This window comes from Oryzias latipes, chromosome 15 (genome assembly GCF_053564925.1).
Source record: "Oryzias latipes strain Hd-rR chromosome 15, Olatipes_Hd-rR_3.1".
In the NCBI taxonomy this organism is placed as follows: domain Eukaryota; kingdom Metazoa; phylum Chordata; class Actinopteri; order Beloniformes; family Adrianichthyidae; genus Oryzias; species Oryzias latipes.
This window is the reverse complement of record NC_136251.1, coordinates 23,772,612-23,787,497: the sequence shown is the minus strand read 5'-3', so window position 1 is coordinate 23,787,497 and position 14,886 is coordinate 23,772,612.

Sequence of the window (14,886 nt, the reverse complement as noted above, 5' to 3'; positions counted from 1 at the left end):
AAAAGAAATAAAAATGGTTGGAATTCAACACCAAAGACCACATGAAGTGATTTTTTACTCTAAAACCAATTTATTTTGCTCAGGAAAAACACTTTTCACAAAACTAGCAATGTAAATTAAACAACTTTAATGAACAAAATATTAATTATTTAATTTAATTGAAAGTTAAGTAAAAGCTGTTTTCTGCTGCTAAAGAAAATAAATCAAGTCATGAGCTTGATGATCCAATATTGACTTCTAAGTAATTCATTCATTATCAATTAGTTTTTTAAACCCAGCTCTGATGTCTACCTAAAGTATTTTGAGAACACTTCTCATGTTCTAAATAAAAAAGCTACAAACACTGCTGAGCTTCATTGCCCACAACATAAACAACAAAACTTGGAGAAAATGCATACATGCAGTAGTGGGACTTCAGCGCAGCTAAGTCAAGTGCTCAATTTTCTTTCTATTCTCCAGCAATAGCAAAGAAGCTCAATCATAGCGGGACAGTAATATGAATCAAGGACAGCTCAATCACTCTCAATTGCAGCTCAGTCTAACTGGGACCATGGGTATAACAGAAACTGGGTTCTCAATTCAAATGGGAGAGCGAGTAGGCCAGCCGGACTCTTCGGCACGTCTGGGGCCTGATAGATTACCTACTCTTGTAAGGACAAAGGGAATGAAGATGACTACTCTGCCAAAGCTAGCTACAGATGAGACGTGCACGGCTGAATGACCATGGTACACCTCACCCATTTGTCTACGTGTTCAAGATTTGCACTGCCTATGACAAAGGAGTCAGTACACCCCACTATTGACATATAGTCCCACCTTGATATTGTGGAATATCTTGTTACAGCTTTCATTTTGAGCTAGATTTGAGTCATGTTGCAGCATCCATCAACTGAATTTAGCACTTAATGTTCTTTATGTATCGCTATTCACTATGCAAAATGTGCGGTAGGGACATAAATTGAACTTGATGTTAGCCAGTTACATTCCAAAGTAAAAGCTGATCAAATGTAGAGTTTTGCTTACACTGTACTAACTTAAAAAAATTATGTTTCTTCTGACTCTTGCAGAAAAATAAAACACACAAGTGTCTCATATGAAAGCCATATATATATATATATATATATATATATATATATATATATATATATATATATATATAATCGAGTTCATGATGTGCTGTCCTCGTAGATTAACCTACAAGCTCCTGTAGCCAGGTGCACTTGTATCAGAACCCCAGTCGTATATTACCGTGCAGCTAAGCTGGCAGTGGCAGTAACTCATTCTTTTCTGTTCTACTCTGCCTCTGCATATTCCACAAAGCCCTGCTGCTCTGCACATAGAAGGTCACCTCTTTCATCAGCTATTCTATTTGCATTCAAAATCGTACCAACATAAAAAATCTGCCACTGACTTTTTGCAGCAGCCTCTTGAAGGCAGATTACATAGAATTTGCCATTCGAACCTTATGCACGCTAACCTTTGCAGATGGCCCCACTATTGTAGAGAAATGGATTGCCTAATAAACCATATCATCCAACATATTTGCCGCTTGGCTGACCAAATAGAGGCTGTGTTTTTTGAGCAAATTCCCTTTGTCAAATTTGTCAGAGCTCACGGTGCCGCTGTAGCGTTGGGTCAGAGCGAGGAGGAGGTGGGATCTTTAGTGTATGAGGCTAAAGTGGTGCCCAATTTGGAGTCTTTTTTTTGAAGATGAGGCCATTTTTCCATTTTTTCATCAAAGTGAAAAAAGATCCTGCACATACCTGAATGTTACCTTGTGTTTCTATGCTTGTTGGGACAGACTAAATGACAACAGTGCGTTGCAACTGTTGCCGGAACACTTTCACATTTGAAAGTACAACTATTGATAAATTTAGGTTTAGCTTCTCCATGTCAGATTACCTTGGAGGAAAGACTTTCTGGATTCTTTCTGAACCTTTTCACATTTTTTGTGCCAGTTTCAATTTAAAATGTTGAAAGCTCCATGAAAACATTCTGACCTTCATCTTTACCACTAATCATTTCATCAAATCCACTGCTGGGATAGGTGGTGGTAAAGAAACAATGGTACTCCTAAACCTTGTAAGGTTTTCACCAGGAATCTAATTTCACAGTGGAGCCCTAATTCATTGCTCCCAGAAAAACCTCTTTCATCAAACTTTGCATATGAGCAGCCAAGTGATGCACAGGCTCTTAGCGGCATGCTTTGCCTCCTTTGGTGAGTTGGCCAACCAATCCATCTTCGTGACTGTGCTCAGAGCCGGGGAGTGGGCAACCGATGCTCCCGTCATCGGGACCCAGCGGGAGATGGATTGGGGCTCCGTCGCCCCCAGTCCGGTATCAGCCCAGTGGCACAGTCTGGACCTCAGCACTGAGAGACACGTGGTGGGCCTTGTGGGGCTCTACGAGGGGGCTATGAGAGGCAGGATGGAGAATGCTGTGTCTCAGTCATTCATGTAGAATCCAGATCCTCCTCTCCCCAGGAAACAAAGCTGGACCTCCTGTTTGTGTTCCACAGAACAGAGTGAGGGTGTCCAAGTCATTGCCTGCCTGCGCAGTCGCTAATGCCGGCATTACATCTATGACAAAAATGTCACACACTAATGTGATCATCAGCAAAACAAAAGAAAACTTACTGACACACACTGACTCGTTTAGCGTATTTATAAGGCAGAAATTGCAATCTTCAGAACAAATGTGCGACCTCCGCCTTAACTTATGTCCTTCATTGGCTGCTAGTCACTGAAGTGTCTGACAGAACAACAAATACAATAAATGATCACCCTGATTTCTCTTAATATAATACATCTTTTAAATGTACATCCTCTTGTGAAGCAGCTTGTCCTTCAGCCAGAGGAGGAGTTCTGTTTCAACCCGTCGTATCGTTCATCATGACTGCTTTTAAAACTGAAGTGAAAGCTTCTTTTATTAATCACAAAGAGCTCCAGTCAAGGCTTTGCACTCCGTCGCTTGCATCTAATTTGCAGCAGTGATAATTCATGCTATGCTAAACATTTCTTGCAAAATGTCACTTTGTGTTTGTAATTAATTTTGAAATTAATAAGCAACATTTCTGGGTTATCGCATCAAATCCCCTAAAATTGTGGTCACTAAATAATGCATCAAGGTGCCACCCACGTGACAGAGATGATAATAAGAAAGGGACTTTGGTGATTGAGGAGCATTGTACAAAAGTATGTTAAAAAGAAAAGTTTTTCTTCCTTAAATTAAATTGCAAACATTAAGAAAAAGTTTTTTTGTTTCTTAATTTTACTACTCTTTCATATCAGGTTTGTGAGTCTGCTGTTAATCTCACCTCTGTCCAGGGTGGCCCCTCCACATGACCATACTTCCAAGTTGGGAGCACTGTGTTAGGTTACTCACTATATGGAGTATCATGTGTCCTTCATCTAATGGGAGCTATGGACCTCTGATCAAAAGGAGACTAAGGAGTGGGGAGTTGGACAAAGTGTTTCTTTGCCCTCGAAGCTCAGAAATGAGGGCAAATACACCTGCAGCATGCCAAACAGGTGCACGGATCTCTATCATTAAATTAGTTTTATAAATTTGAAACTGTGGTGTAGATCTGATCTTTATAAAGAAAAGCATCAGTGATCTTTTAGATGGGGAACATATGAGATGTTGATCAAAGAAGCAATAATAATGTCATCTCTAAAGACATTTCATTATGGAGTTTTCCCTCCACTACTAAGTTGCTCATCTCTGCTCCTTCAGTACCACTGATGGCAACATCTATAACCTGTCCTCTGATATTTCATTCCCATACGGGTGCTGTGAACCTAAGATGTAATCGATACACAGACACACAGGCCTCCTGTGTTATTACAAGAGGGACAATGTCTGCTCAGCTTCCCATGCCGTTACACAGTTCAGGCTTCCAATTAACCTGAGCGGATCCCCATGCCAATCACAGAGGGCTTCTATCGACAAGCAGCATGAAAAGAATAATGTTGTTAGGATGATGTAGCTCATGGTACCAGGGCTCCCCTCCTCATCCCACCTCACATCACCCCCCCAACCACCAGCACTGACAGAGATGGGAGTTGCAGTCATTTATCACCTCCTCGCTGGTCACTGAGGGGCCAAACGGGGCCGCGCGCCTCTCACACCTTCGCTTCAGTAGACCGCAATCTAAGTCTGAGTCTGATTAGAATAGTAAAGCAGAGAAATGTATCTGAATTTAACCGAGTGAGCCTCACAGGCTTTGCATATTAAGCACCAGGGAAATGTTTTCAACAATTTTAACCCTACTGCTCGGGAAACTGTAGCAAAAAAGTTTGCAGACAAGTAAAACAAAGTAATTAGCTTCCGTTTTTTGTGAGTTAGTAAGCTGTAAAATTGCAAGGACATAAAGCAGATTAAGTGGCTTTACCCCTTACACCCATAAAAAAAAAAAAAAAAGGATATCCGCCACAAACCTCTTATAATCTTTGTCCTCACTTTATGCTCCAAAACTTTGACTAACTGCTATTTTCCAAACAGCCTCCTTTTCCTTGATAAAAATATATAAATGTGATTTTTTTTTACTCACTACTTAGAACATCTCATGTGTAAGTTAAATTGAAAAACTTCAGAGAATAAAAATATTTCAAATTAAAAGAGGGAAAATATGGATTATTCATTGCAGGTAAATTAGAATTACTGTTTATTTGTAACTTTTCTTCTCTCCAAACAGATGCGCCCCAGATGTTGAAGTGCCGAGTGCCCACTCCATCTATTTTGCTTCCGTGTCTGCTGAGAGACAACATACAAATTGAGACTGTATCTAAGTTACAATAGCAGCCAAGTGTGGCCTACTAGGATTTCAGGAGTGATTGAGAGTGTGTTTAGATGCTCAGGGCCAAACTCTAAAAGCATTGTTACACTGACAAGGCCAGCGCAAAGAAAAAATGTCTTTCTACATTTACCCCCCCTTTTCCTGGGCATTGCTGCCACTGGCGACTTCGATATTGATTATTGTGAAAAAAAAATCAGCTCAAGGAGCACGATCATTAAGACAAATGTAGTTCCACTCAATGCCAAATGCACAAAGACCTGAAAGACTCTCAGACACACCTCTTAGTGTCACACTTTAGAAGATAAAGAGTGCAAGACTTCTCTGTGCATTTATGGTGCAAGAAAGTTGCATTCATAAATTTAGTATAGACTATTTCCTTTGTTCACTCATTATGCATGGACTAAAATAGACTAAAACAATGGGGAAATAAAAGTTCTTGTGCTGAATTTGTTGTTTGTTTTATGAAATTATTAAGAAACATCTGACTTGTACTCTGTATAAAATGCACCATATTTTCATCACAATTAATCTGCCAGATATTTTTTATCAATTGAGTTTTCTGTTTTTAGCCCTTTTTGCCTCAAATTTTAAACAAACCTAGTTTCAAAGTGCAGATATTTAAATTTGGTTTCAAAACATGAATGAAAATAGGAAAAGACGACAAAAAATAGTGTTTGTTGACCTGCTCCATTTAAAACTTACTACAAGATTCTTTGTAGTATAGAAGTTTTTCTATTTATAGGTTCCTTGTACTTTAGTATTTTCATATTTTTACCATGCATTATTTTATCAGAACAATTTTTACCTGAGGAAACAGAAAAAAATGTTAATTTTACATTAGATGTTCCACTAATTCATCAGATTAAAAACTATTTTCATCACAACTTTAAAATTATTTAAAGATATTTATTTGTTTTTTTTATGATATTCGTAAATGACGTTGTGTTCTGACACTTAGGTTAGGGGTCTGCAACCTGAACCCAATTTGAATAAATATTAAATTGGAAAATTAAGTTAAGCACATATGCTGCACAATAGCATCCAGTTGTTGTCTTAATGATTGATAATGCCATGTTTCACTTGGTTTTCTTCCATTTTTATTTCAAGTAAAGGAGCTGGAGAATCATGATCTTATTTGACAAAGGAAGTACCTTATTTTGAAAGGAAATTGTATGTGCTGCTGTCAAAAGTAAATAAATTAAGGTTGTTAATTAGAAGAAAATACAACACTTTTATAATTTCTTCATTTTAAATATTTAAAAGCTACATTTTTTTAAGTGAAGCGGTTAATGGTCACATAAACAAATACAAAGTGTATTTTTCTAAAGGGTTAAGTGGCTCTGGTCGGATTTTGATCAGTAACAAAATAAACGTTTTTGTATTGAAGTTGGCATGCCCCCGAGTAAGATAACAGACTTGGTCAAAATGAGGCAGAAGCTGATTAAAACCAATTTTAAAACCAAAATTCAACTTTGTCTTGATTTTAAATGCTTTAGTCTTTTTTTAGATTTTAAATAAAACTATAGAAGTTCAGATAAAAACAGACACGCATTGAAGAGTCACTAAGACTTTGGGAGGGAAAATGAAAAGGTACACATAGATCCATATTTTAAAGTTTGGAAAACTTTGTTGACCATTGCTTACTATTGGGGGGTGAGGGGGGCGTTTTTCTGTATGTCCTTTCACTGCCTCATATGAGTGATAAGTAGCACAGCTCTTGGCAAACAGGGCAGGTGTCTTGGTGATTCACTTTGTATTAGTTTAAATGAGATTAATGGTTTCCTTAATGTATTCATGGGAACTATAGAAACCCCTCACGGTTAACGTTGCATAAAAATGCAAATGACTTGAGACAAACTGCCCAAAAAATGCAAAATGGAGGGCAAAACTTGGAAGCCTTGGCAAGTGGGTGTGCATAATTCTTACTTCATGGAAAGCAAGTTAAATTTGTAGATTAGCCTTGTTGTGCTGGTATAATTAAAGATCAGCAGGTTTAGGAAAAAACTTAAAGGCCGTTGTGAATCGGATAATTGATTTCACTAAACAAAATTGTTAGCTAAGTTAAAGCAGTTAAAGACAGAGTAACATCTAAAAATACAATTATGACAATTAAAAATGAATATAAAAAAACGAATTGTGCTGATTTGTAAATGGATAAGTCTATAATCGGCTTATTCACTTTTAATCCTTAATGTAAATATTTATGTCGTTTTTCAACCCCCATGACAAATAAGCTACAATTAAGGCTAAAATGTGTTTGGAAGCTCTGTAAGAAATCCAGAAAATACAAATAATCTTTTCTTTTAAATCTCTAAGTCATTATTTCCACATACTCCAGTGCTTCAGCATTCAGTTCAGCAGTTAGACAGGATCAAGCAGAACTATTCTCTTAATGAAATGGGTCAGAAGATTTGAAGAAGTCCAGTAGATTATTATAAATACAAGCCCAAGGTTTCTCCACATACATGGGACTAATAATTAAACACATAGCAAAGAGAGGTTTTTTAATCCTTTAGGAAAAAAAGTTCAAAATATTCTTATAAATATGTATTATAGCTCCAAAGAAGTATATTCATAAAACAGTTATTAATGTGTATAATGTAAAGTCAAAATCACAGAGTGTAATACTATTGTCAATAGAACAAACTACATTTAAACCTTTTTTTAGTAACATATTTCATTATGTCACTCAAAAGCAGCAAAACTGTTCATTTAGAAAAATACTGGGAGTGTCTTTTGTTACTTTGAACAATTTATTCCTCTTAGTGCTGCATTCATGGACTTTACGTGTGTGAAAAATTCTGAATTAACTTAAAATGCGTCAAAAATGTTTAACATCATTTTGATGCACTGGCGAACCATCTATGGCATGAATGTCAAAATTCAGGCCTTGAAGGCCGGCGTCCAGCATGTGTTTTTTGATTTTCCAACCAACCTCCCACTGAAGCTCCTTCTTGGCTAAACTCACCTGATTAAGGTAATCAGCACCAGATAAGGCAGGATTTCTGGCAAACCACCAGGAGGTTGACCCTAGAGGCCTTGAGTTTGACACCCCTGAGCTAGAGTGTACCCCACCTTTACCTCGCAGTGGCTGGGATCGGCTCCAGCATCCCTGTGACCCTGAAAGGGATTGAGCGGGTTTGGAAAATGAATGGATGGTTGTTTCAAAGGAAATTATTCCTGGCCACTCAAAGTAGCTCTTGAACTGCATAAGGCCTACAGTACAGGCCGCCAATCAGAGGCAATAGCCCTGTGCCTGGCTGTTATTGAGATGCACCAGTTTTATCTGTCTAACCTTCTCTGCACTGCTTTGCTTTCCAAGTATCTCTTTTTTAGTCATTGGGTAAGGGAGAGTATACAAATGGAAACTGAATGGACACAGGAAATTAAAATTTAAAATGATTATACAAAACCTGCTGCAGCATTTAGAAAAGAGACCCGATCACAGCTGAGAGCTTAGAGTTTTTTTAAAGCCACTAATCGGAAAATGAAACACATAACATTAATAATCGACAGACATACCAGAAACAATATTCGTCTCACATTCAAAATTAGGACAGAGTCTCACATATTCCTTTGATGTGATATACTGGGAATACCACACATGGGCTTTGGCAAGCGTTTTGCGTATAATACCAGTTTCCAGTAGGTTTGGTGACAAAAATTTCTTCTTAAAAGTGCAAAATTAAGATTGACGATCTCCATTGTCGACATTAATATATTGATGATCCTGTCACAACATTACAAATCTGTTGTTGTCCTTCACATTAATACACTATCTTGAGTAATTGATGAAAATTCTGTAAACCCCTTAAATTTTTCCCATCTGCTCTAGTTTAGCAGCTCCCAGGGGGATGACCATAATAGGTTGAAATCAAGCACTGGATACTCATTCAAATTTGATTAATTTGATTTTCATTAGATTATAAACAGTTTGTCAGAATGGAACTGAGTGGAATATACCTTTTTTACCTTAATATTAACATGTGACTTGTTTTTTGTTTGTTTGTTAGAATGATAGATTTAAAGTCGTGTAAAATTACTAAGTATCTGTATGTGATAAATCTAGGCAGAACCTATTGTTTGTTTGTTTTTTTTAAGCTTTTTTGTTGTTTCACAGAATATTCCAAAACAAGATAATGGAAATGTGCAGTTATAGATGATAGGAAGAAACAGAGGAACAGAAATATTTTTGGAAAGTCATAATTGTAGAAAACTGACTATGTCTTTACACTATTACAGGAAAAAAGGATTGGAACTAAAACTAGATATGCAGTAAAAAGCAGAAAAATATACTTTACTTTACAATTACAGTATAGGAAGTAAAAAGTTATTTTCAAAGATGCTGCAGTAAGCTTGCATGCATACAAGATCTCTTCTGAATTGATTAACCTGGTTTGAAGAAAATAATGATGAATGCACCTTTAGAACACACATATAAAATTAGCTGTGATGGTAAAACTTTGGTATTGCACTTAGAGTTCCACATGGCTCCCATCACACTGACGGGAGCCATGTGGAACTCTAAGTGCAATACCAAAGTCAGTGTGACATGCTACATTTTTTGGGGGGTAAAATTGTTTCTTTCAAAAAAAACTCATGTAATTTAGACTTGTGTGCTTAAAGACAGTAGAGCAAACAGTTCCTCATGTTGACAATTTGTTCTTTGCCATCTGTGTGACTTCTTTGCAACTTAGATGAGGAACCAAGGTCCAACAACCAGTTTAAAATGTAGATATTTGCATGGAAGTCCCACAGAATAAAAAAGATTTACCCTCGCAAACATCTATGGTTCTAAAGCCAAGACCTTTAAGTTTATAATGCAGTTTCACCTACATTGTGTACATATTTTTTTATATATAGCAAATACATATAGTAACAAAGAATGTGTTTTCCCATGAAGCAACATTCTAGAATAGGATTTAGAAATAAGTAAAGCTGTGAAGTGGATGTTGCTAATATAATGTCTAAAGCAGTGTTTTTCAACCAGTGTGTGTGCCGTGGGAGATGGTCAGGTGTGCCGTGGGAAATTCCCCTTTCACTGATCTAAAAACATTGACCATCTCCAGGATATCAGCTCTGTGTTCATCCAAACAGGCCCTGATAAAACACTGAGTTGTAGGAATATGAAAGATCATGAAACACTTCCTGCTTTGTGTTTATTTGATTCTATTAAAGACACTTTGATAAGAATGACAGTACCACATTTAGCCTTAGCTTCAGCTCTGTTTTTTTTTAGTCCCGCCCCTTTAACTGTCTCCACCAATCATTCTTATAGGCTTAATCACACATCATCAGTCTGACCAATCAGAAGTGGTTAAAGTCTTAACTTCCTTGTTCTGATTTAACTCGTAAAGTCTCTCAGTTCCAACAAAAATAGCTTTTAGCCTTCAGCGGTGTAGCTTTCCACAGAATCCGGTGTCAGACCGTGGAACAAGTGAACAAAACAACGAAGCTCAGAGAAGCGAGTCTGTCTGCCATCGGCGGACAGACTCAGAAACAGGATTAAGGTGAAGTGGCCAACAGACACAATTAAACTAAATTCAAACAATTTTATAATCTAAAAAGAAATAAAACATGTTTGTTAATGTTTTCAAAGTCTTCATTTTTGATTAAGACACAAGAAAAACTAATAAAACTTCAACATGTTCACTTTTTGTGTAACTCCAGAAAAAATAAATATAATTAGGGCTGCACGATATGAGGAAAACTCGCGATATGCAATTTTCGTGATCAATATTGTGATGACGGTATAACTTGCGATACATGAATAAATAGCAAAACAACTAAAACCATAATTACCATTTTACTGAAACACCTTAATTTAAACAAGAGTAAACCATAGTCTACATAGGAGGCAAAAATCTAACATTAAATGGCTCCATCCGATTGGTGAATAACTTGAGGGCGTACATCTAATTAGTCAAATGGATTAAGAGATTTACTTGATTTGTGAAATACTTCAAGCTGCCATATGATTGTTTTAGCACATTTAAGGTAACCATTTATTGCAATTTTCGCCATATTTTGCGATATACATATTTTACAGCTTAAAATCGCTATAACTATAAATTTGCGATACATTGTGCAGGCCTAAATATAATATCATTTTTTTGTGTAAATTTTATCAAACATATTGTGATCATATAATTGTTCAAAGATTACAGTTGCCTTTGCACTAACATTAAAATAAATATAGAAAAAATAAATCACTATTTAGAAAGAATACATTTTTTTTTTTGTGAGGTTACGTTAAATTGCATGTTAATAAACTGGAGGAAAAAAAAACGACCAGGGTAAAATATCAAATAATTTAATTGAAAATTATCACCGAAAACCTACTAAATCATTTAGAAAAAACAGCTGCAACTTCCAGCTCTTTCTGCCACAATTATCACTAAAATGCATGCGAGATTGTGAAGGGACTGTACATATATACAGACTATAGAGTTTCTCCTTTTTTAATTTTTGGATGCTGGTGTGCCGCGGGATTTTTGTCAAGGATAAAGTGTGCCTTGGCTCAAAATAGGTTAAAAAACACTGTTCTAAAAGTGCATTCACACAAAGCTAGGCTTCTGCATTCAAAACTTGCATTTACACATCGTTACACAAGTTTCTACAACCGTTTGCGGGCTTTACATACCAAACACATGGCCATTGAACCTGCATTGAAAGCTTAATGATTAATCATAGACTCACATTTGGTAGTGACGTATGGATGGTGTTCACAGAAAACTGAGGAGAATATAATAACTGAAGGTTTTTTTTATATGATAAGTCTTTCATAAAAAACTGTAAAAGAAAAAGCCTGGAGCCTGGTTTTGACATCTCGCATCAAGCCTCTTCCAACTGTAGGTAGCAAAAATGCGCAGGTTAACAGTAAAAAGAAAAAAGAAGCCCCTCCCCACTAGTCCAGTACGAACACCGAAAGTGTGTTCAAGAGTGCTTATTAAATGCCCAGTATGAACGTAGCATAAGTTTTAAGTCTAACTCAAACATCCACACTTATATACATACACATATATTTGTGAGAATGCAACAGTTTTATTTATATTTTTTAGACGTGTAACAATTCATTTTAATAATGATTTGATTCGACACTTGTGGTTGCCTATTCAATTTACTTTTGATTTTGATTGATTTGAAATGATCAGCTTCGATCCAACTCAAAAAATCCATCCAAGACATCCTTTGCCAAAAATTGAGCCATTGTGACTCAAAGATAAATACCTGGGTACTGAACAGTGCAGGTGAAGAACAATTAAACAAGAATTAATGGCAAATACATTCACATAGTAGTTTTATAAAGTTTAGCCCACTGTTGTTTTTCCATATCAAAATAAAACAAAGGAAACATTATTAGAACATTCTACCACACTGTATAATAACATGTCTTTGCAAAGTTCAAAGTGTTTCCACACATTGGACAGAAATTATGGTTGATCATTTTTTGCCATCACATGTGTGTTTTCTGTTGTGATTGTACTTTGGTACATGGTACTGATGGTCATTTTCATGTTACAATAAAACTACTGTCTCAAACCATTTGGTATTTTCCAATTTTGATTTGATTATCGATTTATATCATTTTGAAGGATTTTTTTAATGGTATAGGGTCATTCTGGTTCGATCCTATGAATAAAAATCAATTTGTCAATTAATTGCTCCACCCCAAATACTTTGTGCTCAAAGATACAGCACAATAAAGTAAATTCTGCAGTGTGCCTGATTATATTTTCTCTTTAAACTGGAGTTTTATATTTACACATATTTTGTTCATTACCATAAAAAACGGTGGAAAACCATTTTTTACTTATTGTTAAAGTATCAGTGACATGTTCAACTTGAAAGGAACACTTTTATGATCTTCAAAATATATAATTTTAAAGTCTTAAAGTTATTTGATTATTTTTTTGACAAGATAAAGAAGAGACAAACAAACCAGATCTAGTTATTTGTTCTGTTTTTCACACTTAAATGTTTAAAGCAGTAAAGGTCCCTGTCATCTTAACAGTTTCAGTTTTGGAGTTTTTGTAAAGTTAAAATCATGTTTGAATTCTTTATTTTTTTCTGACTTAAAGTATATGAGCTTTTAAAAAAAAGTGCTGGACAGGCCTTTTAATCTCTTCATAATCATGACAGGTGGTGAAGTGAAATGAACTGTAGCTATTCTCCTTGACCAGTTCACAGTGGTCAGTGGTCCACAACCAGGAGACTAGATTGGATTTATTGCTACTGGGCCAAAGGTAACAAATACATGCAGCATAAAGGTGAAGATTGATGCCATTATCACTGGATTGATTTCTTGCCCATCATGAAGGGCAATCACATGGAATAGATTGGTACCGCAAGCAGTATTTTGATATTAAGCTTATATATCTTAACAGGACAATTCACTTATGAAACGTTTAACAGGATGCTGCCAAACAAAACAATTCCAGGGTTTCAAGTTTGTTCTGAAACACTTCTTTTAGAGCTTCTCTCTGTAAAATAATAAATCATTGTGGTCAAAATTTGACTTCTCAAAAAGCTTCATCTCCTCCAGAGTTTACAGTCTGCTGAGGTAAGAATATCTTCATCTCATCCGCTGGGTTGACCGAAGGTTCCTGGAAGTCCTCGGAGAGATGAAATGAGGTTATGAGAGGTCATGTAGAACAGCTCAGCGTGACCACAAATCAAGAGCCCACCCTCTGCTTTCAGTCATGTGAGATGAAAGGAAACAAGGAGATAAAACTCGAACCCCTGCCGCAGCCACTTTTGAAACAATTCTCCAAAAGAGGTGTAATTATTACAAAAAAAGAAAAGCAGTGATTTTCCCAAACATAATAAATTATCAGGCAAATAAAGAGAAAAACTACATATATATTTTAAAGAGTTTGGTAATAGATTTTTAATGTGCATTTATCTGGGCCCTGGAGGCTTGGATCTTTGACATTTGAAATAATTGTTGTTCGAAAGATCATCACCAGGGGAGGCTTGTGAATAGTGTAGGGACTATTTGAGTAAATGACTGTGTCAGCCTGTTTATTTGTAACATGATTGCCTCGGGTGCTGCTGCAGGACAGCTATTAGACGGTCTGGCCATGAAGAGATAGAAAGAAAAAGCCCAGCAATCACCCAAAACTTAGCTCTTAATGTGACAACTTATCAGGCAAAAGCTCCCCCACAGAGAGAGGAAAAAAGAACGAGAAATATTGAGGAAGGAGGTGGAAGGGAGGGAAATATCATTGCCTGCAGACAAAAAAAATATAGCTTGATGAAGAAGAAGTAACTGTATGATAATCATAATTATCTGAAGTGCCAGTATCAAATATCATGGTAAGTGCAAAGCCTTGGCTCCATATGTTTTGACATATTGCACAAAGCTGTCCCATCCATGTTGGCCTGAGGGGAGCGAGGAGCGTCCAGCTCTGCATTTAATTAGATGAGTCCAACAGCTCTGGCCTGTGGCAACCCCTCTGAGTAAGTGAAGGGTTTATAATGCGGTCTGTAAGAGCTGCTAAACAAACACTGCCGGTCCCAGCGGGCCTGAGATCATGAGGGGAAGTCTGTCACTCCCAAAGATGTAAACACAGAGCGACGTCTTGAGAGAAAGAAAAACGCAGTAAAACAAGGACGTGTGTCTTAGCCGTGTCAAGACAAATAAACAGACCGTGTTGTTGGTCCGCTATCCGAATGTCAGCGGAGTTAAACTGCTGTTGGCAAACAAAACATTTTGATACCAATAAATTGCAAATGATGGCTTTGATTGTTCCAGAGAAAACATTAGAGTGTCTTTTTATCCCTTTGTTCGAGGTTGTAATTACAAAAGAATACCATAAATCTGACTCTCGTTAAACTCCCCCAGTCAAAACACAAAAACATCAAATGGCCAAAAGATGAAACATTTGTTTTCTTTGACACCAATATTGTGTTTTAGAATATTTTTAACAAAAGTTTAAGTAAAAGTTAATTTGACTTGTTTTGAAACACTCTTTAATGTTTATTTTAGCTCTTTGTCCTACTCATAGACATAAATAAAAAAGCTCATATAAAGCTCATCTTGATTGAGAAAGTTTGTGCCTCCTACAAAATAAAATAAAAAACTC